At 43.2% G+C, this 26,120-nt stretch overlaps 1 protein-coding gene and 1 long non-coding RNA gene across 6 annotated transcripts in view; one reads left to right on the top strand and one right to left on the bottom strand.

Moving 5' to 3' along the window:
• Positions 1–8,984: 8,984 nt before the first annotated feature.
• LOC132391033 (uncharacterized) lies at positions 8,985–23,778 on the bottom strand. The gene is made up of 3 exons (XR_009511059.1): positions 23,747–23,778; positions 12,989–13,082; positions 8,985–9,963 (listed from the first exon to the last, which is right to left on the bottom strand). It is a non-coding gene; the product is annotated as an uncharacterized LOC132391033 (long non-coding RNA).
• Positions 23,779–23,846: 68 nt separating this feature from the next.
• Positions 23,847–26,120, top strand: part of gdpd5b (glycerophosphodiester phosphodiesterase domain containing 5b) — a 272,763-nt gene continuing 270,489 nt past the window's right edge. For 3 of the 5 annotated variants that reach the window (XM_059963672.1, XM_059963674.1, XM_059963673.1), the window contains exon 1: positions 23,847–24,426. The gene's annotated coding sequence lies outside the window, so the exon portion shown is untranslated. The remainder of the gene's footprint in view (positions 24,427–26,120) is intronic. The other 2 variants (XM_059963675.1, XM_059963677.1) reach the window with 2 other exon arrangements.

Below are 26,120 nucleotides of genomic sequence, written 5' to 3'. Positions count from 1 at the left end.
ACTCAAACCACCCCGTCTGGCAGCAACAATCATTCCACAGTCAAATCTTCCCTATTTCTTCCCCATTCTGATGTTTTGTCTGAACAACTGAACCTCTTGACCATGTCTACGTGCTTTTATGCATTAAGTTGCTGCCACATGATTGGCTGATTAGATTTTGCATTAATGAGCAGATGTACAGGTGTACCTAATAAAGTGGAAACTGAACATATGCCATGAAACTTCTTGTTTCGCAGCAGCAGTAGAGTGCAAGACATAAAAATTTTTCTAATTTTACTAAATAATAATAGCTGTGTGGTGGCGTAGCAGTAACTGCAATTGCTTTACAGTGCCAGCGATAATCGATCAAGGTTCAATTCCTGTCATTGTTAGTAACGAGTTTGTATGTTCTCCCCATGACAAGGTGGGTTTCCCCCAGCTGCTCTGGTTAACCTCCTACATTCCAAAGATGTACAGTTAGTGTTAGTGAGTTACACGCGTGCTATAATGGTGCTGGAAGTGTGGCGTCTTGAGGGCACAATCCTCAGACTGTGTTGGTCATTGATGCAATAAACACATTCCACTGTATGTTTCCCTCCAAGAGGACCACAACTTTGCCATGGTTTGGAGGCTTGTGTGCCTCAATGACCCAGGGAACTATGTTAGCTAGAGTCAGGGCTATGTACTTTGGCTTTTGGTAGGGTCACTCATGCCAAATGGGTCAAAGGGTAGAGACCAGACTAAGAGTGGTTCACCAACCCACTAGGTTCGGGATTTAGCTCAGGGATAACAACCCTGACTGGTAAAACAAAACTGTTATGGAAACAGCAATATAAAATCCTTCTACATCTGAGTGTGATGATATTCCTGAGTCTTCACCCAGAGCTTGCATGACCGACTGTAGTAAAAACTGAAACTGAGAGGAAGCGACTGACATGATGAAGGAAATTGTGCACACCACCAGAGATGGAGGACCTTCACTGCTGCCCGAAACACCAGTGGTGTAGTGGGTAGTAAGTTTTCTTTATCTAAAGATGAGTAGTGAAATAGTGTTCACAGATTTATGGGCCATTCAGAATTCTAATGATGGAGGGGAAGAAGTTGTTCCTAAAACAATGCGTGTGTATCTTCAGCTCCTGTACCTCCTCCCCATTGATAGTAACGAAAAGAGGGCATGATCCAGATGACGAGGTTCCTCCGTGATGGATACCGCCCTCTTGCAGATGTTCTCAGTGGTGGGAAGAGTTATGCCTGCGATGGAGCTGGCTGAATCTTCAACCCTCTGCAGCCTCCTGCAACCTTGTGTATTGCGATTATCAGAATCAGAATCAAGTTTAATATCACCAGCATATGCCTACTGAAGGGGGAAACCGGAGCCGGTCCTCATCAGGAGATCAGAGTTGGAAAGAGTCAGTAACTTTAAATTTCTTGGTGAAATATGGCAGTGCCTCTATTTCCTTAGAAGTCTGTGCAGATTCAGTATGTGATCTGAGACATTTACAAGCTTCTATAGGTGCACAGTGCAGAGGTTACTGACTGGTTGCATCATGGCCTGGTATGGAAACACCAATGCCCTTGAATGTAAAAGTCTACATAAAGTAGTGGATACAGCCTGGTTCATCACAGGTAAGCCCTCTGCACCATTAAGTTCTGATGCCGGAAAGCAGCTTTGATTATCAAGGACTCCTCTTTCCAGGCCATGCTTTCTTCTCATTGCTGCCATCAGGAGATACAGGAGCTTCAGGACCTGCACCACCAGGTTCAGGAACAGTTATTGCCCCTCAACCAGCAGGCTTTTGAACTATAGGCATTAATTTCACTCAACTTCACTCACCCTAACACTGAGCTATCCCCATAGCCTGTAGACTCACTTTCAAGGACACTTCATCTCATGTTCTCAAAATCTATTGCTTGCTTGCTTGTTTGTTTGTTTGTTTGTTTATTTATTTATTATTCTTTTATTTTTGTATTTGCACAGTTTGTTGTCTTTTGCACATTGGTTGCTTGTCTTGTTCTGTGCGGTCTTTCATTGATTCTATTGTGTTTTTTTTATTGTGGATGCCCACGAAAATGAATCTCATTGTTATATATAGAGACCTTTATGTACTTAGATAATATATTTACTTAGAACTGTGAACTTTGACTTTAAGCTAGATTGGATGCAGGGAAGATTGAAGGTCAAAGTTAAAATTGAGTTTATTGCATGCACAGGTGCAATGAAAATCTTACTTGCTATTGTATCACAGGTGCATAGCATTGAAGACATAACATTCACAAGAAAAGCAATAATTCTACAAAATTATACAAGAAAGATCTTACTTAGAACCAAGAAAAACAAAGTCTATTGTTGTGCAAAGTGGTCTAAACAGTTGTTACATTGCTTAACTCTTATCACAGGAATGTTGCCAAGGCTGGAATCTCGATTGAATGAGATAGGCAGGGTTTTCTTTTCCTGAAGTGAAGGAGGCAGAGGAATGAAGGACATAGAAAAGGTGAGTGTCTGAGGTCACAGACTTTTTCCCGAGGTGGGGGAGTCTAAAACTGGGGCATAAGTTTAAGGACTTAAGAGAGATGACCAGAGGGATATGTTTTCTGCACAGAGGATGGTGGGTGTATGAGAGACGTTGTCAGAGATATTCATAGTGTTCTAGGGCACTACAGCACAGAAACAGGTTTTTCAGCTCACCCACTCCATGCCATAGTACAGTATTATACTGCTTAGCTCCAATGATTTTTCGCCTGGACCTTAGCCTCCCATCCTGGTACTTACCCAGCAATGCTAACTGGTTGCATCACTACATGGTATAGAGAGGCCATTGTACAGGATCAGAAAATGCTGCAAAGGGTTGGTAACTCTGCCAGCTCATCTTCCAAGATGTCTTCACAAGACAATGCCTTGAACAGGCACCATCCCATCACTAAGGACCCTCATCACCCAGGACATGCTCTCTTCTCATTGTTACCATCAGCAAGGAGGTACAAGAGCCTGAAGACACTCACTCAATGTTTCAGGAGCAGCTTTTTCCATCAAATTTCTGAATGGACAATGAACTCAGGGACTCAGTAGTTTCCCCTCTCTTTTTGCACTAATTTAATTATATATTTTTTGATGTTTAAAGTACATTATGGTGAACTACATATACCTGTCTGGACACGCCCCTCTGCTGACTGCTCCTGTGGCTCCTCCCACAGACCCTGGTATAAAGGCGGTTGGAGGCACTGCTCCCCCCTCAGTCTCCAGGATGTTGTGTGGTCGATTCTTGCAGCTAATAAAAGCCTGTCACTTGCCTCCCGTCTCCGAGAATTATTGATGGTGCATCATATATTTATTATCAAAGTATGTATGCAGTATACAACCCTGAGATTAGTCTTCCCTTAGACAGCCACGAAACAAAGAAAACCATGGAACCCATTCAAAGAAAATCATCAAACTCAGCCCCAACCCATGGGCAAGAAAAAAATGAATTGCACAAACAGCAAAAATAAAAGAGCAAAAACAGAATATAAAACACAGAATCGAAAGAGTCCAGGGATATTCAGTTCAGCTCAGTTTGGTTGAATCTAGTGCTGTGCCACTCGTTATCTGCAGGTCGCTGAATGCCTACGCTCGGTCTGCCAGAGAAACCAGGATCTCCCAGTGGCCATACATTTTAATTCTATGTCTCATTCCCTTTCTGGTATGTCTATCCATGGCCTCCTCTACTGTCAAGATGAAGCCACACTCAGGTTGGAGGAACAACAACTTATATACTGGCTGGGTAGCCTCCAACCTGATGGCATGAACATTGACTTCTCTAACTTCTGTTAATGCCCCTTCTCCCCTTCTTACCCTGATTTATTTGTTTCCTCCCTTCCTTTCTTTTCTCTCTCTGCCCATCACTCTGCTCTCCATCTCCCTCTGGTGCTCCCCTCCCCCTTTCTCCCCAGGCCTCCCGTCCCATGATCCTTTCCCTTCTCCAGCTCTGTAACCCTTTTGCCAATCACCTTTCCAGTTCTTAGCTTCACCCCACCCCCTCCGTTCTTCTTCTATCATGTCAGATTTCCCCCTCCCCCTCCTACTTTCTAATCTCTTACTATCTTTTCTTTCAGTTAGTCCTGATGAAGGACTGATGAAACACTGCCCGAAATGTTGACAGTGTTTCTTCCTATAGATGCTGCCTGGCCTGCTGCGTTCCACCAGCATTTTGTGTGTTTTGCTTGAATAACTCAGCTCCTTCTACCTTAGGCCACAAACTTATCAATCACCCCTCGTATATTGTATCTCTGTTCTCCTGGTTGAAAAACAAATGTGCTAGGTTTTCTAAAATTGACTCCTTCTACCTTAGGCCATGAACTTATCAATCACCCCTCGTATATTGTATCTCTGTTCTCTTGTGAGTTCCTCAAGAAAATGAATCTCAGGGTAGTATATGTTGACATACTTTGATAATAAATTATCTTTGACTTTGATAGTAAACCTGATTCTGATTAAACCAGGGATACTGTTTGCAAGAGCATGTTTAAATTTACCCTCTGAGCCAGTGAATAGTTTGTCCGGGACCTGCTAAAAACCTGGATATGAGTAATCACTGAGGAATCCCATACATTAAGGGAGCAAGTCTCAGCTTATCAACTGGAAGAAAAAAATACCACCCGAAGCTCACTGCTGAACCTGAAATATTTTATCCCCTGCGGCATGGACAGGAGCCGGCAATTTCACACTGTGTGGCCTCTCTCACCTATGCTGACTGACGGTGTCAGAATCCTGAGACCACAGAGATGCACTATGTTCTGTGGGCAGTGGGGCAAGCGTGGAGACAAAGGCAGACCTGTTCCACAGAGGACCCCCCTCTCCTGCTCATTCCAGCTGCTTGAATTAATGCAGCCTTGGGATCCAGATTGTGGAACTGTAACTGACCTGGAGCGTGTGAACTGCTCAGAATCAGATTTATTGTCTTTCTCTTCTTAGGTTCCCACATGACTCCTATCCCTGCTATCAAAACCCACCCTCTCCCATCCCTTTGTAAACACAGGAGATGCTGGAAATCCAGTGTAAAACACACAAAATGCTGGCGGAACTTGGCAGGTCAGGCAGCATCTATGGAAATAAATAAAGAGTTGATGTTTCAGGCTGAGACCTTTCATTATGTTTCCTCTGGGTGTTCCAGTTTCCTCTCGCATTCCAAAGGCGTACCAGTTGGGTACTAGGTTGGTGACAGAAACACAGTGATAGTTGCAGGCGGCCCCCAGCACATCTTCATGCTGTGTTGGTCATTCTCACAAATGATGCTTTCTACTGTATGCTTTGATGTACACGTGAGAAATGAAGCTTATCTCTATCTGGATGTATCACGGCTTGAAATGGCACTGAGGACAAAAAAATTGCAGAGAGCTGGAGACATAGAACAGTCCAGCAGGAATACCAATCCAACACGAATATCAGTACCAGTCTAACACAACACCAGTACCAGTCCAACACAAATGCCAGTCCAACACCAATGCCAGTTCAACACCAATACCAGTCCAACACGAATATCAGTACCAGTCTAACATGAATACCAATACCAGTCCAACACTAATACCAGTCCAACACCAGTACCAGTCCAACACGAATATCAGTACCACTTGCAACAATAACATGTAACTGTTCTTGTGACTGATAAGTTATTAATGGATCTGGCAAATAATTTTCTCTCCAAGGCTGGCGGGTCTTTGGAACTCTCCTCAACTATTGGCTGTGGAAGCAGCACTTAGAATATTTTGGAAGTGGGGAGATAGAGACTTGGTAAGTAGGGGGTTTAAAGGTTATCGGAATAGGCCTGTGTGGAGCTGAGGGTATAATTAGATAAGCCAGGGTTTTATTGAATGCTGGAGCAGGCTGTGTGACCTACCCATGCTCCGCATCTGTGTTCGTTTCTTTCTGTCTTGGAAGAGGATCAATCAGCTTGTTCCTCTTCCTGGGTGCCCTATATTCTCACACCCACAGGTTTCCCCATGTGAAACCTTGGTGGATATTTCACTGCGGTGTGCAGAGAATTCTGACTGGTTGCATCACCGTCTGGTATGGAGGCTCCGGTGCACAGAGGCTGCACAGGGTTTGTGCACTTGGCCAGATCCATCACTGGCACAACCCCCTCTGCCAGAGGGCATCTGCAAGAGGTGGTGCCTCACGGAGGTAGCATCCGGGGCATGCCCTCTTCTCATCACTGCCATTTTGGGGAGGAGTAAAAGGAATGTAGAGCATTACAGCACAGTATAGGCCCTTTGGCCCGCGATGTTGTGCCGACCTTTTAACATACTACCAGATCAATCTCCTACATAGACCTCCTCTTTTCTATTATCCATGGGCCTACCTAATAGATTCTTAAAAGGATCTCATTGCTTGTTGTGTTCTGTGTTATTCCGCCGAGCATCATGGGCATGCTATACATAAGAAATAGGAACAGGAGTAGGCCATCCGGCCCATCGAGCCTGCCCCGCCATTCAATAAGATCTTGACTGATCTGATCCTTAAACTCAGCTCCATATGCCTACCTTTCCTCCATCATCCTTAATTCCCTTACTATGTAAAAACCTATCTGACTGTTTCTTAAATACATTTAGTGAGGAAGCCTCAACTGCTTCCCTGGGCAGAGAATTCCACAGATTCACCACTCTCTGCGAAAAACAGTTTCTCCTCATCTCCGTCCTAAATCTTCTCCCCTGAATCTTGAGGCAATGTCCCCTAGTTCTAGTAGTGCAGGAATGTGAAGCAACACTTGTGGCCTGTCCCCCGCACATCTTTAAGTTGTGTTGGCTGTTACTGAAGGTGATGTATTTCGCTGTACTTTTGATGTACATGAAATAGATAAAGCTGAATCTGAGTCAGAAGCTGCAAACAGAGCCTGAAGACCCACACTCAACTTTTTAGGAGCAGCTTCTTTCCATCCATCATCAGATTTCTGAACGGCCCATGAACCTGTGAACACTGCCTCATTAAACTTCAAAGTTCAAAGTAAATTTTATTATCAAAATACATATATGTCACCATATACAATCCTGAGATTCATTTTCTTGTGGGTATATTCGGTAAATCTATAGAATAATAACTACAACAGAATCGATGAAAGACTGCCCAACTAGGTTGTTCAACCAGAGTTCAGAAGACAACAAACTGTGCAAATACAAAAGAAGAAACAATAATAATAAATAAACAGGTAGTAAGTATCAGAAAGTGAGATGAAGAGTTCTTGAAAGTGAGTCCATTGGTTGTGGGAACATTTCAATGATGGGGCCAGAGAAGTTAAGTGAAGTTATCCCTTCTGGTTCAAGATCCTGATGTCTGAGGGGTAATAAGTGTTCCTGAACCAGGAGGTGCGAGTCCTGAGGCTCTTGTACCTTCTTCTTGGTGGCAGCAGTGAGAAGAGAGCATGTCTTAGGTAGTGGAAGTCCCTGATGATGGATACTGCCTTCCTGCGACAATGCTTCTTATAGATATGCTCAATGGTGGGGAGGGCTTTACTCGTGACTGACTAGGCTGTATCCACTACTTTCTAGAGGATTTTCTGTTCAAGAACATTGGTGTTTCCATACCAGGCTGAGATGCAGCCAGTCAATCTACTCTGCACTACACGTCTATAGAAGTTTTTCAAAGTTTTAGATGTCATGCTAAATTACTGAAAACTCCTCATAAAGTAGAGGCCTTGCTGTGCTTTCATTGTAATTGCATTTATATGCAGAACACAGGACAGGTCCTCTAAAATAACAACACCAAGGAATTTAAAGTTGCTGATCCTCTCCACCTCTGAACCTCCAGTGAGGACTGGCTCATGGACCTCTGGTTTCCTCCTCCTGAGGTCAATGATCTGCTTCTTGGTGTTGCTGACATTGAGTAAGAGGTTGTTGTTGTGGTGCCCCTCACTGAGATTTTTGATCTCCCTCCTATATGCTGATTCATCACCATCTTGGATTCAGCCTACACGGTGGTGTCATCAGTAAACTTGAATATTCCTTTTTGTTGAACGATTTAGTTTTATAATTTATAGTAACTTGATGTCGTTGCATTGTACTGCTTCTGCAAAACAGCGAATTTCACGATACTGTAAGTTAGTGATATTAAACCTGACTCCCCTCCCCCCTTCCTCTCACCTCTTCCTCTTCAATCATGCACATTTGGAGCTGGTTAAGTCATTTCCTAGCTTGGAAATTAACTTTCCACCGAACAGCAGCTTTTTTATACATTATCTTATAGTCTTGTCAGCTATTACATGACAGAAGTTATTACTATATCAGTGATGTGAAATAAGTTGGTTTACTGTCAAGAAGTAAAGAGGTACAAGGAAAAGATTGGTTTTGCTTGTCATCCATACAGATCACATCAGTGCATTTTAGGATTGAAAGGCTTGTCATATGAGGGGTGTTTGATGGCTCTGGAATTCAGAAAAATCATGGGGAGGGGGATCTCATTGAAATCTATTGAATACTGAAAGTTCTTGATAGAGGGAAAGTGGAGAGGATGTTTCCTGTAGTGGGAGAGTCTAAGACCAGAGGGCACAGCCTTAGAATCGAGGGACAAACATTTAGAAGAGATGAGAAGGAGTTTCTTTAGCCAGAGAGTGATGAATCTGTGGAATTCCTAGCCATGGAGGACAAATTCCTAGGCTGTGGAGGACAAATCATTATGTATATTTAAGTTAGAAGTTGATAGATTCTTGATTAGTCAGGGCATGAAGAAATACAGGGAAAAGGCAGGAGATTGGGGCTGAGAGGGAACTGGATCAGCCAAAGTGAAGTGGTGGAGAAGATCTGATGGGCCAAATGGCCTCACTTTGCTCATGTGTCTTATGATCTTATGGACTTAATGCATTGAGGTAGTACAAAGGGAAAGCAATAAAAATGCAGAATAAAGTGTCACAGTTACAGACAAAGGCATTGCAGGAAGACAATAAAGTACAAAGGCCATAAATTCAAAGTTCAAAGTAAATTTATCATCAAAGTACATGTATGTCAACATATACAATTCTGAGATTCATTATCTCATGGCCATTCACAATAAATACATAATAGAATAATAACCATATTAGAATCAATGAAAGACCACTCCAACTTGGATATTCAACTACTGTGCAATAGACAACAAATGTGTGCATTTAATATTTCAGTAATATTTGAGTAATCTTGTAAATATATTGTTTAATTAAGCATTCTTGTTTGTTTCAGTAATTCATTCCGGCTTATATGTATAAATACATGAATTTCACACGTCATCACGTTACCACACCTCGCTTAAAGTAAACTCAAAGTTAGACCCACTTCAGACTTCTGTGTCTTTCATTGAACTAGATTAATGTTTGAAGTTACAGTATATAATAAAACTGTGCAAATACAAAAAGAAAAAAATAATAAATAAATAAGCAATAAATATCAAGAAGATTTCTTGAAGGTGAGTCCATAGGTTGTGGAACAGGTTAGTGATTTCATTGAGGTGGAGTCCACCTTATCACATTAGGGGACCATCCAATCAATAACTGTGGGGTAGAAGCTGCCTTTGAGCCTGGTGGTATGTGCTTTCAGGCTTTTATATCTTCTTCCCAGAGAGAGTTGGGGGTGGGGGGTGGGGGGAGAAGAGTGAATGTCTGGGGTGGGTGGAGTCTTTGATTATGCTGGCCACTTTACTGAAGCAACAAGAAGTATAGGCAGAGAGCATGGAGGGGAGGATGGTTCCCATGATGTGCTGAGCTGTGTCCACAACATTATGATTATTGTCGAGCTCCTTTTCACTCTATCTTAAAAAAGCAACAATTACTTCAGAGTGGATTAAATCATAAATGTTGTTATTTTATTTGCAGCAGGGGAAGACTAGCACTACAGAAGAGCTGGTGATAGCTTTGAAAAAAACAGAGCATAATTACTCCTTTATACACAAGTTCAAGGACAGGTTGCATTTTATTCATCTGCTTAGTCAGTGTATTTGGCATTCTTCCAGTAATGCATCTGCTGGTCTGCAGTTTGTTAACGACTTGGATTCTGTTGGCATAATGTTGCACAAATATTATTAGCAAAGCAGTCTGGTACAATACAGGTTCCATTTTGTTACTGAAAAAAATGCCATTTTGTTACAAGCAGAGTGCATTGTCACATTATGCGGAGTGCTTTATTGAAGCAGAAAGCTCATACAACATGGAACACTACAACACAGTACAGGCCTATTGGCCCACAATGCATAAAAAACCTACCTCTGACATGCCCCACTATACTTTCTCCAATCACTTTAAAATTACTCTATCTCATATTAGCCATTTCTTCCCTGGGAAAAAGTCTGGCTATCCTCTCTATCTTCTTGTACACTGCTATCAAGTCTCTGGCAGTCCAAGGGTAGTCAGAGTCCACAGAGGGAAGGCTGGTTTCTGTGTTGTGCTGAGTTGTGTCTTTTCATAGGTGCACGCTCAAAGGCCAGCGATATGGACAGGTGGTGAAGGGCATCAGCGGTGCATGTCGGGATCAGACGTCTGCAGGAGCAGGAGGCAAGGGAGCCGGTCATTTGGTACACCCGGAGTTTGAGGTCATGTCATTGGCTAGTCTGGGGTTTGATACCGAAGACTGGAGGTTGAAGGTTAATTAGAACTTCAGACATTGAAGCCGAATGGCAGAAGCCTGGAGAATGGATTCTGGTGACTGGACATCTGTCCTGGGATTGGAGAACTGTCCATCTGTGTCATCATCATCATCATCATCATCAGGTGCCATGCCCAGTTTGAGCTTTGACTGCCATGGCCCACACACTCCTGTTTCGGGTCAAGTGAATCAATTCATTGGTATTCATTTCCAGTTCTCTGGCTGCTGTCTCTATCATCATTTGCCTTTACCTTCTTCTTGCTTTCTTCCCTTCAATCTTTCTCATAATTACCGTGCAGTCTAACTCCTCTTTCCTAATCACATGTCCAAAGAAATCACGTTGCGTTTTCATGATCTCATACATTATTTCTCTTTTTGTGTTTGCTCTGTTCATGACATCCTCGTTAGATATTTGTTTCATCCATGATATTCTTCGCATCCTCCTCAAAAACCACATCTCTGCTGCTTCAATTCATTTCCTCATATTACTAGATATTGTCCCTATAACATAACTGGATAAATGTAACATTTCAGTGCTCTGAGGCGGGTTGTCATGCCTAGTTTAGTGTTGGTCAGTATACTCTTCATTCTCATAAAGGAGTCTTTTGCCATCCCTATTCTTCTTTTGATGTCCATGTCACACCTGCCATCTGATGTCACCCAGCTTCCTAAGTAGCAAAAGTTCTATACTTGTTTTATGTCTTCCCCATTTATTCTCAGCCTGCAGATAGGATTCTCCTTCTTTTTGGATATCACCTTACATTGTCTTTTTGCAATTGATAGATAGACCCATTTTTGCGCTTTCTTCAAAAACTATATCAATTACGTTTTGTAGTTCTTCCTCCGTACTTGAAATTAACACAGTGTCATTCGCATATCTGAAATTATTGATGTTTTCACCACCAACTTTGATTCCCAAGATATCTCTTATTTTTTGTAATATTGTTTCACTATACAAATTAAACAAATCAGGAGAGAAAACACACCCTTGCCTAACTCCTCTCTTGATTTTCATAAACTGACTTACTTCTCCATCTATTCTTACAGCGGCAGTTTGTTCCCAGTACAGATTTCTGATTAGGTGGAGGTCTTTCGAATCTAGATCTAGAATTTCCTGTAATATTTCAAATAACTTATTGTGCTTCACTTTATCAAATACTTTTGTGTAGTCGATAAAAGAAACAAAACTTTTGCACTTGAATAGCTCATTCTGTTATTATCCTTAACATCAATATCACATTTCTTGTACTTTTGTCTTACACAAAACCACATTGTTCTTTACCTAATTCAGCTTGTATCTTACTTTTAGTTCTTGTCATCAAAATTCTTAGAAGTATCTTGGTGATATGACTCATTAAACTTATGGTCCTGTGTAATTCACATTCTATTGCTCCAGGTTTCTTAGGAAGAGTGATAAATACTGATTTTTTTCATCTCTTTTGGTATTATTCCAGTCTAATAAATGTCATTGATTAAATCAGTGTTTTTCAGTTCCATAATCTTCAAGGGTGATAATTTATTCTATTACTAATTCATCAGGACCTGCTGCCTTTCATTTCTTCATCTTATTTATTATATTATGAACTTCAGATTTTAAAATTCTTGGACCTTCAATGTTCTTCTTAATCTCTGGTTTTTCGCCTCAATTGCCTTCAAACAATTCCTGAATATACTCAGTCCATCTGTTCATAATCTCAATTTTTTCCATGATAGTGGTACCGTCCTTTGCTTTCAAACTCCACCTGGAGAACAGAGGAACTTTTTACCAGTGATATTCTTGATTTGTTGATGTAACCTTATTGGATCAGTAATAGGGATTCTTTCTAATCACTCACATTCCTGGTTTAACCATTCTTCTTTGGCTTTTTGACATAAGCTTTTAACTTTTTTATCTCAGGACTTATATTCTATAGGATTTGCTTTCTTCAGTCTCCTTTCTTCCATTAGATTTTTGATTTCATCTGTCATCCATTTATTCTTTGTGCTTTTTCCTTTTTTAGGAATCACTGACTTTGCTGATTCTACCAAGGCATCCTTTAGAGAGTTAAACTTCATTTCTACATGATTGCTATCTTCTTCAACAGATTCTGTTTCTAGACTTTGAAATCTATTGCTTACTTCAATTGTAATTTTTTGTCTTAAGTTTTTTTCTTTAATGAATTGCAAGTAGTCAAGGGATTGTTCAGGCTTTTGCTTCTTTAGTTTTTTAAGTTTTACTTTTGCATGACATATTACTGGGTTACGGTCACTATTACAGTCTGCACCTGGATATGTTTTGCATTGAGTCACTGAGTTTCTAAATCTTTGGTTTATAGTAATAAAGTCAATTTGATTTCTGGTGTTATCACCTGGACTCTTGCAGGTCCACAAGTGTCTTGGATGGTTTTTAAAGTAATGACCTGATTATTCATTTTGCACCATTCTACCCATTTCTCACCTCTTTCATTTCTTTCCCCTAGTCCAAATTTATCCATTATCCTTGTGTGTAACACACACAAAATGCTGGAGGAACTCAGCGGGCCAGGCAACATCTATGGAGAAGAATACAGTTGACATTTCGAGCTGAGACCCTTCGGCAGGACTTAGAGAAAAAAAAGATGAGGAGTAGATTTAAAAGGTGTCGGGAGGGGAGAAAAAAGCACAAGGTGATAGGTGAAACCAGAAGGGGGAGGGGTGAAGTTGATTGGTGAGAGAGATACAGGGAACGAGAAATCGATGTTCATGCTATCAAGTTGGAGGCTACCGAGACCGAATATAAGGTGTTGTTCCTCCAACCTGAGTGTGGCCTTATCATGACAGTGGAGGACACAATATATGACTCCAACAGACTGACAGGTGAAGTGATGCCTCACCTGGAAGGTGCTTTGCCAAGCACCTACGCTTGTCTGCCAGCAGAAGCAGGATCTCCAGTGGCCATCCATTTTAATGTTCTATTCTATTCAGAATCTGCTTTAATACCACTGACATGAATTTTGCTGTTTTGTGACAGTAGTACACAGCAATACATAAAAACTTACTATAAATTACAATAAGAAATTTACCAATAAATAAGTAGTGCCAAAAGAATGCAAAATAGTGAAGTGGTGTTCATAGACCATTCAGAAATAGAGTAATAGAGTCATAGAAAGAGGGTCTTTGGCCCATCTAGTCTATGCCAAACCATTTAAACTACTTAATCCCATCAGCTTGTATAGGGACCATATCCCTCCATACCCCTAGTAATCATGTACCTATCCAGACTTCTCTTAAACCTTTAAATCGAGCTCGCATGCACCACTTATACTGCTGGCTCGTTCCACACTCTCACAACCCTCTCAGTGAAGAAGTTTTCCCTATAATTCCCCTTAAACTTTTTGTCTTTCACCCTTAATCTATTTTTAGCCTCACTCATGGTTGTCATTGAGTCTAGTAGTACATGCTTTCAGCTGGTCTTGATCAGTCAACTATCCACTTCCCCCCATGGATGCTGTTTGACCTGCTCAGTTTCTCCAGCAACTTGTATGTTGCTCTATCTATGTTCAAATTAAAAAGATTCAAAGACACTACTTCCTCAGGTTTTGAAACAAGAATTTGAAGGCAGAATAGAGGGTTAACAGCAGGAGTCTTGTCAGTGTGGAGGAACAGAGGGATCTTGGGGTTCACGTCCATATATCCATCAAAGTTGCAGTGCAAGTTGGTAGGGTGGTTAAGAATTCTTTTAATGCATTGGCCTTCATTAGTCAGGGGATCGAGTTCAGGAGCTGAGAGGTAATGTTGCAGCTCTGGAAAACTGCGTTTAGACCACACTTGGAGTATTGTGTTCCGTTCTAGTCACCTCATTTTAGGAGGTTTCTTAAGGTTGTTAGAGTCAGGGAGAGGTAGTGTGGATCAGCTCTCACTACCTATTAAATGCTTCCAATGGTGTATGTCTCAGATAGCCTCTGACAATCAAGTCCAGCTCCTGGCCTTCATGTGTGGCCTAACTACTAAGCCTGGTGGAAGCGTTTCTACTGACAGGAAAAGGGGCTAAGGTAGGTTACTGGCAATTTAAAACCAGTCACTTTGGGCAGGTGGGGCTCATCAGCCATGGTTGACAGCTCATCTAGGAAGGAAAACTCCGATCTCAAGCCTCCACTGCCTTGAGGCCATACCCACTCATGGGGAAGGCTTCAGGAGTAAACCCCCAGGGAAATACCCAGAGCTGGAGTCCCAAAAGCAGTCCTATGTTGAATTCAATGCTAACCAGCACCTCTGCTGATGTCATACTGCACTGGTCTCTGCCGTTCCTTTGGATTCACCAACTGCGTGGAGAGGGGGAGCCTGCTACATGGACAACATCCTGCTCTCCACGTCGTACTGTCCAGGCTTGTGTACCACGAAGACAGCTAGGATGCAATATCCATGGGTTGACCCCAACCAGTGGAGGGCCTCATTATAGGAAGGATATAGAAGCTTTAAAAAGGGCGCAGAGGAGATTTACCAGGATGCTGCCTGGATTAGAGAGCATGTCTTATGAGGTTAGGCTGAGTGTGCTAGGGCTTTTCTCTTTGGAGTGTAGGAGGATGAGAGGTGACTTGATAGAGGTGTACAAAATGATTAATGATATAGACAGCCAGAGACTGGGGGGCTTAATTTTAAGGTGTCTGGAGGAAAGTATGGGGGGGATATCAAAGGTAGTTTTTTAACACAGAGTGGTGGGTGTGTGGAATACCCTGAAGTGATTGTACAAGAAGGCTAAGTAGGAGGGAAGGGTTAGATTGATCTTAAAGTAGGATAAAAAGTCAGTACATCAGAATGGGCAACGTGGCCTGTACTGTGCTGTAATGTTCCATGTTCTATGCTGTAAGATAATTATAAATACTCATGATGTGCTGGCCAATTTCTCCAACTTCTGGTTATTACTCCTCCCCACCTCCATTTTTACCATTCTCCATTTTGGATGCCCTCTCACCCCTCCTCTTCTCCTCACTTGCTCGTCAAATCCCTCTGGTGCCGCTCTTCCTTGCCCTTCTCCCATGGTTCATTGCCCTCTCCTACCAAATTCCTCTTCTTCACCCCTTTAACTTTTCCACCTATCACCTCCCAGCTCCTTACTTCAACGCCTGGTCTCACCTATCACCTGCCAGCTCCTTACTTCAACACCTGGTCTCACCTATCACCTGCCAGCTCCTTACTTAAACACCTGGTCTCACCTATCACCTGCCAGCTCCTTACTTAAACACCTGGTCTCACCTATCACCTGCCAGCTTCTCCACTTGCCTTCTTACTCTGGTTTCTGCCCCCTTCCTTTACAGTCCTGGAGCGTTTTGGCCCGAAACATCGACTGTACTCTTTTCCACAGATTCTGCTTGGTCTGCTGAGTTTCTCCAGCATTCTGTGTGTGTTGCTTGGATTCCCAGCATCCACAGAATTTCTGTCATTTTATCAGTGAACAGTGGTTGCAACATCAGTAAGATCCCACGAGGTGGCGGCATTGGCAAGTTAGCACTCAGCACAAAATCCAGCTAATGGTAGTGATAGTATTACTTCGTTCACTAGGGATACCCAAAGGGCTTTGTGGCCAGTTAAGTAATTTTTGAAATTTTATCACATTTAATTATTTTTACAGTTTCCTTGGCATTGAACAAATGCATTTGCAATGTCATACAAAATGCTGCATAACCATTTTGGTCATTTGGAATGTGAGTTTAGCTGACAAATTATGAGTAGTATAGAAAGGGTAAATGCAAGCAGGTTTTTTTCCCCACTGTGCTTGGGTGGGACTATGTCATGGGTTAAGGGTGAAAGGTGAAATGTCTAAGGGGAACCTGAGGGGAAACTTCTTCACTCAGAGGGAGGAACAGGCAGCCAATGGAAATGATGGATGTGGTTTCGATTGCAACACTTAAGAGAAGGTAAATGGTTGGGAGGGGTATGGACATGGCAGAATAACAGATTGGTATGGACTAGATGGGCTAAAGGGCCTGTTTCTGTACTGTAGTTCTCTGTGATTCTATAAGTGGGATGAGGAGTGGCAAATGCTGTCCGATTCAGTTAAGTGTAAGATGTTGAATTTGTAAGTCAAACCGAGGTAGGACTTTCTCAGTGAATGATAGGGATTTAGGAGTACAAGTATGTGGTTCCCTGAAAGTGGCATCTCCAGTAGATATGGTGGTGAAGGAGGTGCCCTCCATCAGATAGTGTATAGAAACATAGAAACATGGAAAATAGGCGCAGGAGTAGGCCATTCGGCCCTCCAAGCCTGCACCGCCATTCAGTATGATCGTGGCTGATCATCCAACTCAGAACCCTGTACCTGCTTTCTCTCCATAACCCCTGATCCCTTTAGCCACAACTAACTTCCTCTTAAATATAGCCAATGAACCGGCCTCAACTGTTTCCTGTGGCAGAGAATTCCACAGATTCACCACTCTCTGTGTGAAGAAGTTTTTCCTCATCTCGGTCCTAAAAGGCTTCCCCTTTATCCTTAAACTGTGACCCCTCGTTCTGGACTTCCCCAACATCGGCAACAATCTTCCTGCATCAAGCCTGTCCAATCCCTTTAGAATTTTATACGTTTCAATAAGATCCCCCTCAATCTTCTAAATTCCAGCGAGAAGTTGGGAACATAGACAGAAGAGTTCTGCAGATGCTGGAAATCTTGAGCAACACACATGAAGTGTTGGAGAAACTCAGCAGGTCAGGCATCATCAATGGAGGGGAATGAATAGTCAATATTTTGGGCTGAGACCATATTGTAGTTGTGTAAGATGTTGGTGATACCATGTTAAAAGTGTTGTGTTCATTTTTGGTCACCATGCTATAGTAAAGATGCTATTAAGCTGGGAAAAGTGCAGAGAAGATCTACAGTACTGTGCAAAATTCTCAGGTGTGTGTGTATATATATATATATATATATATATATCTCAGAGCTAGGGTGCCTAAGACTTTTGCACAAGACTGAATTTGTCAACGTGGAGAGGACAGCGGATTTGTAAATCTATTGGGAGCAAAGGATGTTGGGAAGAGTGAGGTTGGAATGCCATGGGAGGGGTGTGGGACAGGTGGCAGAGAAGGAGTGTCTGGGTGGGAGTGTCTTGGGTGCAGACACACCCAGCTCTGAGACACCAGGAAAGGTCATTTGATTCCAAACAATTGGTTTATTGATCATTACAGAATGTCTCTCTCTCTCTCAGCTTCCCACTCCCTCCCCTTCTCTGCCCCTTTCCCACTCTCAGTCCACATTAGAGACCCATATCAGAATCATGTTTATGATCACTCGTATACATCATGAAATATGGTTTTTTGCAGCAGCAGCAGTAGAGTGCAATACATAAAATTACTACAGTACTGTACAAAAGTCTTAGGCACCCTAGCTATCTATATATATATGTGCCTATGAATTTTGCACAGTACTGTACAAAGGATATCTTCTCGACTTGGAAGACTTGAGGGATGGGGCTATAGGGTGAGGCAGGCTTGGATTTTAGTTTTTGGAGTGCAGGAGAAAGAAGATCATATCGAGGTGTTTAAGATCATGTGAAGTATAGATTGGTCGAATCCCCACCGTCTTTTTGCCCAGTGTTGTGGGATCAAGAACTACAGGGTATTGGTCTAGGGGGGAAGATTTTAAAGTGACCTCTGAGGGGCAACATTTCCACACAGATGGTGGTCTGTAAAGGGAACCTGCTGTCAGAGGAAGCGGCAGAGGGAGGAACAATAGCTACACTTGAAACAGCTTTGGACAGATACGTGAATAGGAAAGGTTTAAAAACAGTGGTTCCTAACGCGTTAATGTCGGGGTCCATGTCATAAAAAAAGCTGGGAACCCCTGGTCAGGAGGGATATAGAGAAATTCAGGCAAAGGGGACTAGCCAGGTGGGCTATCAGTCGACAAGGACTAGATGGGCCAAATAGCCTGGTTCTGTGCTGTAGATCTCTATGCCATAAATATTCTTGCCTCTTCAGGGAAAGTTTCCACATGGATGATCTTTATAATGTTATTCCTCGTGCTGCCAGGTTGTAGAAGTGATCTTAGTTTTGATTACCTCAGCCCAGGGAACATTCCTGTGGGAATGCTGGGGGCCTCTCCAGGTTGGGCGGCGTCTGTGCAGGAAAATAAGCAGTCCAAGTTTTGGGCCAAGACTCTTTATGACATAGAAGAGTCCAGCACAATTCAGGCCCTTTGGCCCACAATGTTGTGCTGACCCTTTAACCTGCTCTAAGATCAATCTAACCATCTCCTCTTACATAGCCCTCCATTTTTCTATCACCCATGTGTCGACCTAAGCATTTTTTAAATGCCTCTAATGTATCTGCCTCTACCACCGCCACTGGTAGGGTGTTCCACACACTCACCACTCTCTGTGTAAAATACTTACCTCTGACATTTCACCCACCACATGCTTAACCCCAATCACCTTAAAATTCTGCCTCCTTGTATTAGCCATTTCTGTTCTGAGAGACAGTCTCTGGCTGAACTCTTATCTATGCCTCTTATCATATTGTACACCTCCATCAAGTCATTTTTCATCCTCCTTCACTTCAAAGAGAAAAGCCCCAGCTCACTCAACCTATTGTCATAAGGCCTGCTCTCTAATCCAGGCAGTATCCTGGTAAATCTCCTCTGCACCCTCACTAAAGCTTTCACATTCTTCCTATAATAAAGCTATCAGAATTGAACACAATACTCCAAGTGCGGTCTGCAAAACTTTCTCGACTTTTATCTGTCCTGAAGAAGGGTCTCAGCCTGAAACATCTAATGTCCATTTGCCTGACCTGCTGAGTTCCTCCAGTATTTTGTGTGTGTTGCTCCAGATTTCCGGCATCTGCAGAATCTCATTTTTCCTGTGCTGCTCTAAATAACTCTGTAGCTTTACACATAGCTGATTTTTGATACAAAGGAGCATATTATGTTTCCTTGTGACCTAGAAAGTGGCTATTTGGTCCATCAGGTCTATGCCAGCTCTCAGAACAATTACATTCTTCACTAATTTCCCCTGTAATCTATTGTCCCCGCACTTTGTAGGACATTGGAGCAGAATTAGGTCATTCAACTCATTGAGTCTGTTCCACCATTCCATCTTGGCTGATTTATTAGCTTTCTCAACCCCATTCTCCTGTTTTCTCCTCATAATCTTCGACGCCCTTTCTAATCAAGAACCTATCAACCTCTCCCAATGGTTTGGCCTCCACAGTCGTCTGTGGCAATGAATTCCACAGATTCACCACCCTCTGGCTAAAGAAATTTCTCCTTCATCTCTGTTCTCAGTGGATGTCCCTCTACACTGAGGCTGTGCCCTCTGGTCCCAGCGTTATGCAGTTTGTTTTTTCAACTTGTGTCATAAACACACCTTGGTATTTGTTAATAAGTTTGTGGTAATATTACTTAATGTGTTATGTATATGAGTTACATATATATATATATATTGTGTTGTGCACCATGGTCTGGTGTGAGTGAAAGTAGCCCGACCCTCGCCTTCGCCTTTCCAGTTTACCTGGGCCAGTAACCAGCAATGATGGAATGGTGGAGCACACTCTATGGGCCAAATGACCTAATTCGGCTCCTCTGGCTTATGATCTTAATCATGGATGCTACCTATTTGAGGCATCGCCTTTTGAAGGTGTCCTTGATGGTGGGGAGAACAAAACTGACAGTCTTAATTGTGACGTCGTCAGACTGGAAACTGGAGAATGTCACTGATCAGTGGGATATTAAATGCTGCCCCAGAGTCGGCAGAGGTATGACCTTTCAGTCTACCACTCATTAACCACAGCCAACACAACATAGTCCGACTGGCCAGAGGAAGAGTCACACTTGCCAAGAACCACTGAAGTCTTCTTTCTCCAAACACAACTGCCTGAAATCAGGATTCAAGATTGTTTAACATTATTCGTCAGTACTATTGATGGTGAGGACATGGATGTGGTGAGGACCTACAAGTACCTGGAGGAGCACCTGAGTGGAGTACCAACACAGAGGCTGTGTACAAGAAGGGTCAGAGTCACCTTTACTTCCTGAGGAGACTGAGGCCCTTTGGTGTGTGCAGGCTTCTCCTTCATGTTCTACTAGTCTGTTGTCACCAGTACAATCTTCTATGCGGTGGTGTGCTGGGGCAATGGCATCAACACTGGTGATACCAACAGGCTCAATAATCTGATTAGAAAGGCTGGCTCTGTTACAGAAGTCAAACTGGACACACTGGAGGCTGTGGCTGAACAAAGGACCCTGTGGAAAATCCTGGCAATTATGGACAATGTTTCTCACCCTCTGCATGCCTTAGTAATAGACTAAGTAATAGACTGCGCTGCTCCAAAGAGCACTATATGAGGGCATTCTTATCCTCAGCCATTAAGCTCTATGAGTCAACCTGTATCCGAGGAAGTGATGACCCCCTCCTGTTAGACTGTTCGAGGTAACTTATTTTTTATTGTTTCTTTTCTCTTCTAATATTTATACCTGTGCACTAATGCTACTGTGACATTGTAATTTACTTTGGGATCAATGAAATATCTATCTACCTGAAGGTGAACAAAATAATTGTTACTCTGGATCCAATAACACAAAAAACATAAAGTAAAGGACACTGATAAAAAACACAATAAATATAAATACATAAGATAGCTTACATACATAGACTGATTGTATGTCCAAGAAGTGATGCTCGGCACAAGAGTGTCTGTACATAAACTGACTCTGACAGGAAATGATAAAGTAGTGGTGGTTGGGGGTGTGGAGGAGTGGGTTAGTGAGTGGAGGTGTTGATCAGCCTTGCTGCTGACGGAAAGTAACTGTTTTTGAGTCTGGTAGTCCTGGTGTGGATGCTACTTAGCCTCCTCCCTGATGGGAGTGGGTGGGAATCCATCAAGGGCTTGGCTTGTAGCTTCATTTGACCTGGTTGCAACTCAGCACAACTGAGAGAGTGGGGGACCTCCCTGCAGTCAGAGCTTCTAGTAACTGCGATCAGTGTGTCACGGTTTTGATATCAGAGCTGAGGGCTGCAATAGGTTCCTTAAGTTTGTTTTCGTCCAAGGTGATATTGGGGATAAGTTCCCACTACCTATTAAATGCTCCCATTGACATGGCATCTCAAATAGCCTCTGAAAACCAAGTCCAGATCCTGGCCTTCTCATGTGGCTTAGCTACTAAGCCCAGCGGAACTGTTTCTACTGACAGGAGAAGGGGCAAATGCTGGTTACTGGCAGCCTGCTGCTTCGGTCAGTTGAACCTCATCAGTCGTGGTTGGGAGCTCCTCTAGGAGGAGGGAAAAATGCTGATCTCAAACCCCCACTGCCTTGCAGCTATACCCACCCATGGAGAAGGCTTCGGACTAAACACTGTGGAAAATCCAGAGCTGGATTCCCTACGGCAGTCCTACATTGAATTCAATGCCGACGGGCAACTCCTGTGATGTCCCCGGTGTTGGACTGTATCAGTCTCTGCTGTTCCTTTGGATTCATCAGCTGCATGGAGAGGGAGAACCTGCTGTGTGGGTGACAGCTTGCTCTCCATATTGTACTGCCCTGGCTTGTGCATCATGTAGACAATTAGGATGCAACATCCATGGTTGGCACCAACCAACGGAGGATCTCCTGAGCTGTAGTAACCTCTGAGCTTCTCCTTCACTGTGTTACACCAGGTATCATTGCCTGATACCCGAATAGTTGACTCAGCCCAATACATCCCTCCCCAACATTGGTTATATTTTTTGGAGTCACTGCCTCGTCAATTCAACATCTGTCATCAGAGATCCCGACCATCCGGGCCAGGCCTTCTTCTCATAGCTCCCATCAGGCAGGAGGTTCTTGAACCAGGTGGTGTGGGAAACCCGCCATCACACACCACCAGGTTCAAGAACAGCTACTTCCCTTCCACCATTCAACTGGCACAACCCTAATCACTACAGTTTCGCAACCCTACGCACACCTTATAAACACAAGAGTCTCTGGAAATCTGGAGTAACGTACACAAAATGCTGGAAGAACTCAGCAGAGGATTAAACAGTCAACTTTTCAGGCCAAGATCCTTCATCAGGACTGGAATAGAAGGGGGAAGAAACCATAATAAGAAGGTGTCTTTTTAAAAATAAACTGTAGTGAGCGCAGGCCTGGAGCCATCAAAAGCTGGTCATTTGTGTAAATGGGGACTGTAAAAGCTTCACTAATGCTACCACTTAAAATAATTTTAAAAATTGATCTCCACTGACTCTTTCTACAAAACTTGCTGCCTTGGCAAAGCAGACAACAAATCAAATACCATTATCACAGGAGATTCTGTGGATGATGGAAATCCAGAGCAACACACACAAAATGCTGGAGGAGCTCAGCAGGTCAGGCAGCATCTATGGAGAGGAATAAAGCAGGAAGACACTGCCCTGAAGAGAGAATGGCAAACCACTTCAGTAAAACAATTTGCCAAGAACAATCATAGTCATTGAAAGATCATGATCGCCTACATCATACAACATGGCACATGATGATGATGGTGATAGGTGCAAGTGTGTGTGTGTGTGTGTGTATGCACGCAGGTGTGAATGTCTGTGTGTGGTGTGTGTGTATTTAAGTGTCCATAGGACCAGGTGTGGCAAAGAATAGGAATGGCCAAGCAAGGGGGACACAACTCAGACAGCTTATTGTGTGGGTGATGGGCAGATGGAACCAGGTTGGAGGAGGGATGAAGTCTTAGTAATGGGGCGAAAGGGGAACAGAGGGTGAGAGACCCTGGCTGGATAGATGGGAGTGGTTTACCTCGTACTGGAGAATTCAACATTCATGCAGTTGGGTTGTCGACTACCTGGGCGGAATAGGAGATGTGTTACTCTAGTCTGTGTCGGGCAGTGGAGGAGGGTGATGATACTCACAACACACACATAACATGTTCACACATCCATATACACACAAAACGTATCCACACAACACCCCCACACAAATAAAACCATCCACACACACACACAACACCCCCACAAATAAAACCATCCACACACACACACAACACCCCCACACAAATAAAACCATCCACACACACACAACACCCCCACAAATAAAACCATCCACACACACACACAACACCCCCACACAAATAAAACCATCCACACACACACACACAACACCCCCACACAAATAAAACCATCCACACACACACAACACATTTGCAAACACACACTCTCTCTCTCACACACATACTCGCGACTGTATATTTAAGGAGTGTATTGTGGAGTCTATGCGTCCAAACACATACCGATAAACATTCCTAGAGCGCGCTGTTTCTTTAACGTCTGTGTTCGAGGGGCGTGTTCCTGGGCGATATCTCCCTCCCCCTTCCCAACCTTCGTAAATCGCTTTGGACTGAGAGAAAGAAAAAAGAGAGAGAGAGAGAGAGAGAGGAAGTCAGAAACAGGGAGAACATCAGCTCACAGTCAGAGCTCGGCATTGAAATCGGGGCGAGAATTGACACGACAAGGTTGTAACTAACACGAGACTCGCAGCTTCCGTTCTGTACAACCAAGAGTCGGTCCGTTTCATTCAAATTATTTTCTAGAATCTGTAGCTTTCTCTGTGTGTGCGAGTGTGTGTGTGTGTGTTTAAGCTTCTATTTATTGCAATAACAGCGCCGGACAGCCGAGGAAGCACAGATATATATATATACACACACACACGCTCGCTCGCAATTGTATCTGTAACCTTGTAGTGTCAGGCTTCCCGGTAGAAGGACATCTCGGTGGGACTTACTGTGACCAAGGATTCACCCTTGCATCCATCAAATGTGAAGAACATTTTGTAACCCCCTTAACTCGACTCTGAAAGGAAATTTCTTTACAACCCCCCACCGCTGGAGTTCTTTAAAGGGGAAGGCACTCCGCTTTGGAATCGAGACCAAGGAGTGTTCAGCTAAGCCTGTGGGACAAGGGGGAAAAAGCGGTGAGTTCATCGGATATTTAATATCATACTTGTCATATCTTTTTTTCTTATGATTACGGGAAAAGGGGGAAGAGAAACTGTCCGGTGTGGCCGAACTCTGTGTGTGCTGGGATGGAGAGAGAATTCTGACCAGTTTCATCAGCTTCGACCGGGATAGACGTGTGTGTGTAAATGTGTTGGGAGCCGTTATCAGTCCTGTGTTGAACTGAGTTGATACTTGAGTCATTTAGGAGTTAGTGAGTCACAAAGCAAGGACTACATCACAGAAACAGACCGTTCGGCATCTAGTCCGTGACTTGTCCCCTCCATTCCCCTCCCATCCCAACTTCTCTTAACCGTTACATTTGACCACTTGTGCTGGCAGCTCATTCCACACCCTCACCACCCTCTGAGTGAAGTCACCCCACATGTTCTCCTTAAACATTTGATCTTTCACCCTGAACCCACTACCTCTAGTTCTAGTCCCACCCAACCTCAGAGGGAAAAGCCTGCTTGTACTTGCCCTATCTATACCCCCCGTAGTTTTGTGTACCTCTATCAAATGTCCCAGGGAGTGAAGTTCTAACCTATTCAACACCTTATAATTCAGCTCCCAAAGTCCTGTCAACCTCATGGTAAATTTTCTCTGTACTCTTTCAATCTTAGTGACATCTTTCCTGCAGGTAGGGACCCGAAATGTCCACAATATTCCAAAATTAGGCCTTGCCAATGTCTTAAACAGCTTCGACATAACATACCAACTTCTGTACTCAGTACTGTGATTTACGGCCAATGTGCCAGAAGCTCTCTTTATGACACTGTATCTGTGATGCCACTTTGAAGGAATTCTGGATCTGTATTCCCAGATTCCTCTGTTCTACCTCTATCTCATCTCTGCTCATTCCCCTGCTCTCCAGGGAATAAAGTCCTCACCTAGTCAACCTTTCCCTATAACTCAAGTTCTGGTGACATCCTTGTAAATGTTATAGTGTGGAATTATATATAGTGTTTCTGAATAGAAAGAAAGAGAATGAGGTTCACACATTTGCCTGACAGATATGTCAGGGCGGGGATCTGCTTTTCATCGGGGAAACCCACTGGTGACAAGAGTATCAGGAGTCAGAGGGTGGGGGGTGTGAGGTGGGCTTCATAAATCAAAGTATTGAGTACAGGAGTTGGGATGTTATGTTGAATTTGTATTAAGCATTGATGAGTACCATTTAGACAACTGTTAGCACTTCTGGTGGTTTACTTACAGGAACGATGTGAGAGTGAAAGAGTACAGCTTGTTCCATATACCGACACCCTCCATGTAGAAAAAGTTGCCTCTCCAATCCCTATTAAATCTCAACTGAATGGGCTGAATGGCCTAATTCTGCTCCTCCATCTTATTGTTGCACTAGGTTCTTGATAAGGCGGAGAGTCAAAGGTTACAGGGAGAAGGCAGGAGAATGGGGTTAAGAAGGTTAATAAATAAGAATTAGGTTTAACATTGCTGGAAATTGTGTCAAGAAATTTTTTCTTATGGCAATGTGGCCTCTGTCAGTCATGGTCGACCATGGGTACTGCGCTTCTGTAGTCACTGGTTTGTCGAGCAGCGTTGACAGTGGCAATTGAGGCCGATCCTGGAATGGTAGGCTCCACCACAGTTGCTGTATGTGTAGGGCGTCGTGGAATTGTTGTCCACTGTGCTCTCCGTTTAGCTCTCTGCTCCT

Source organism: Hypanus sabinus, chromosome 3 (genome assembly GCF_030144855.1).
Source record: "Hypanus sabinus isolate sHypSab1 chromosome 3, sHypSab1.hap1, whole genome shotgun sequence".
Classification (NCBI taxonomy): Eukaryota; Metazoa; Chordata; class Chondrichthyes; order Myliobatiformes; family Dasyatidae; genus Hypanus; species Hypanus sabinus.
This window is presented reverse-complemented; position numbering and strand designations above follow the sequence as displayed.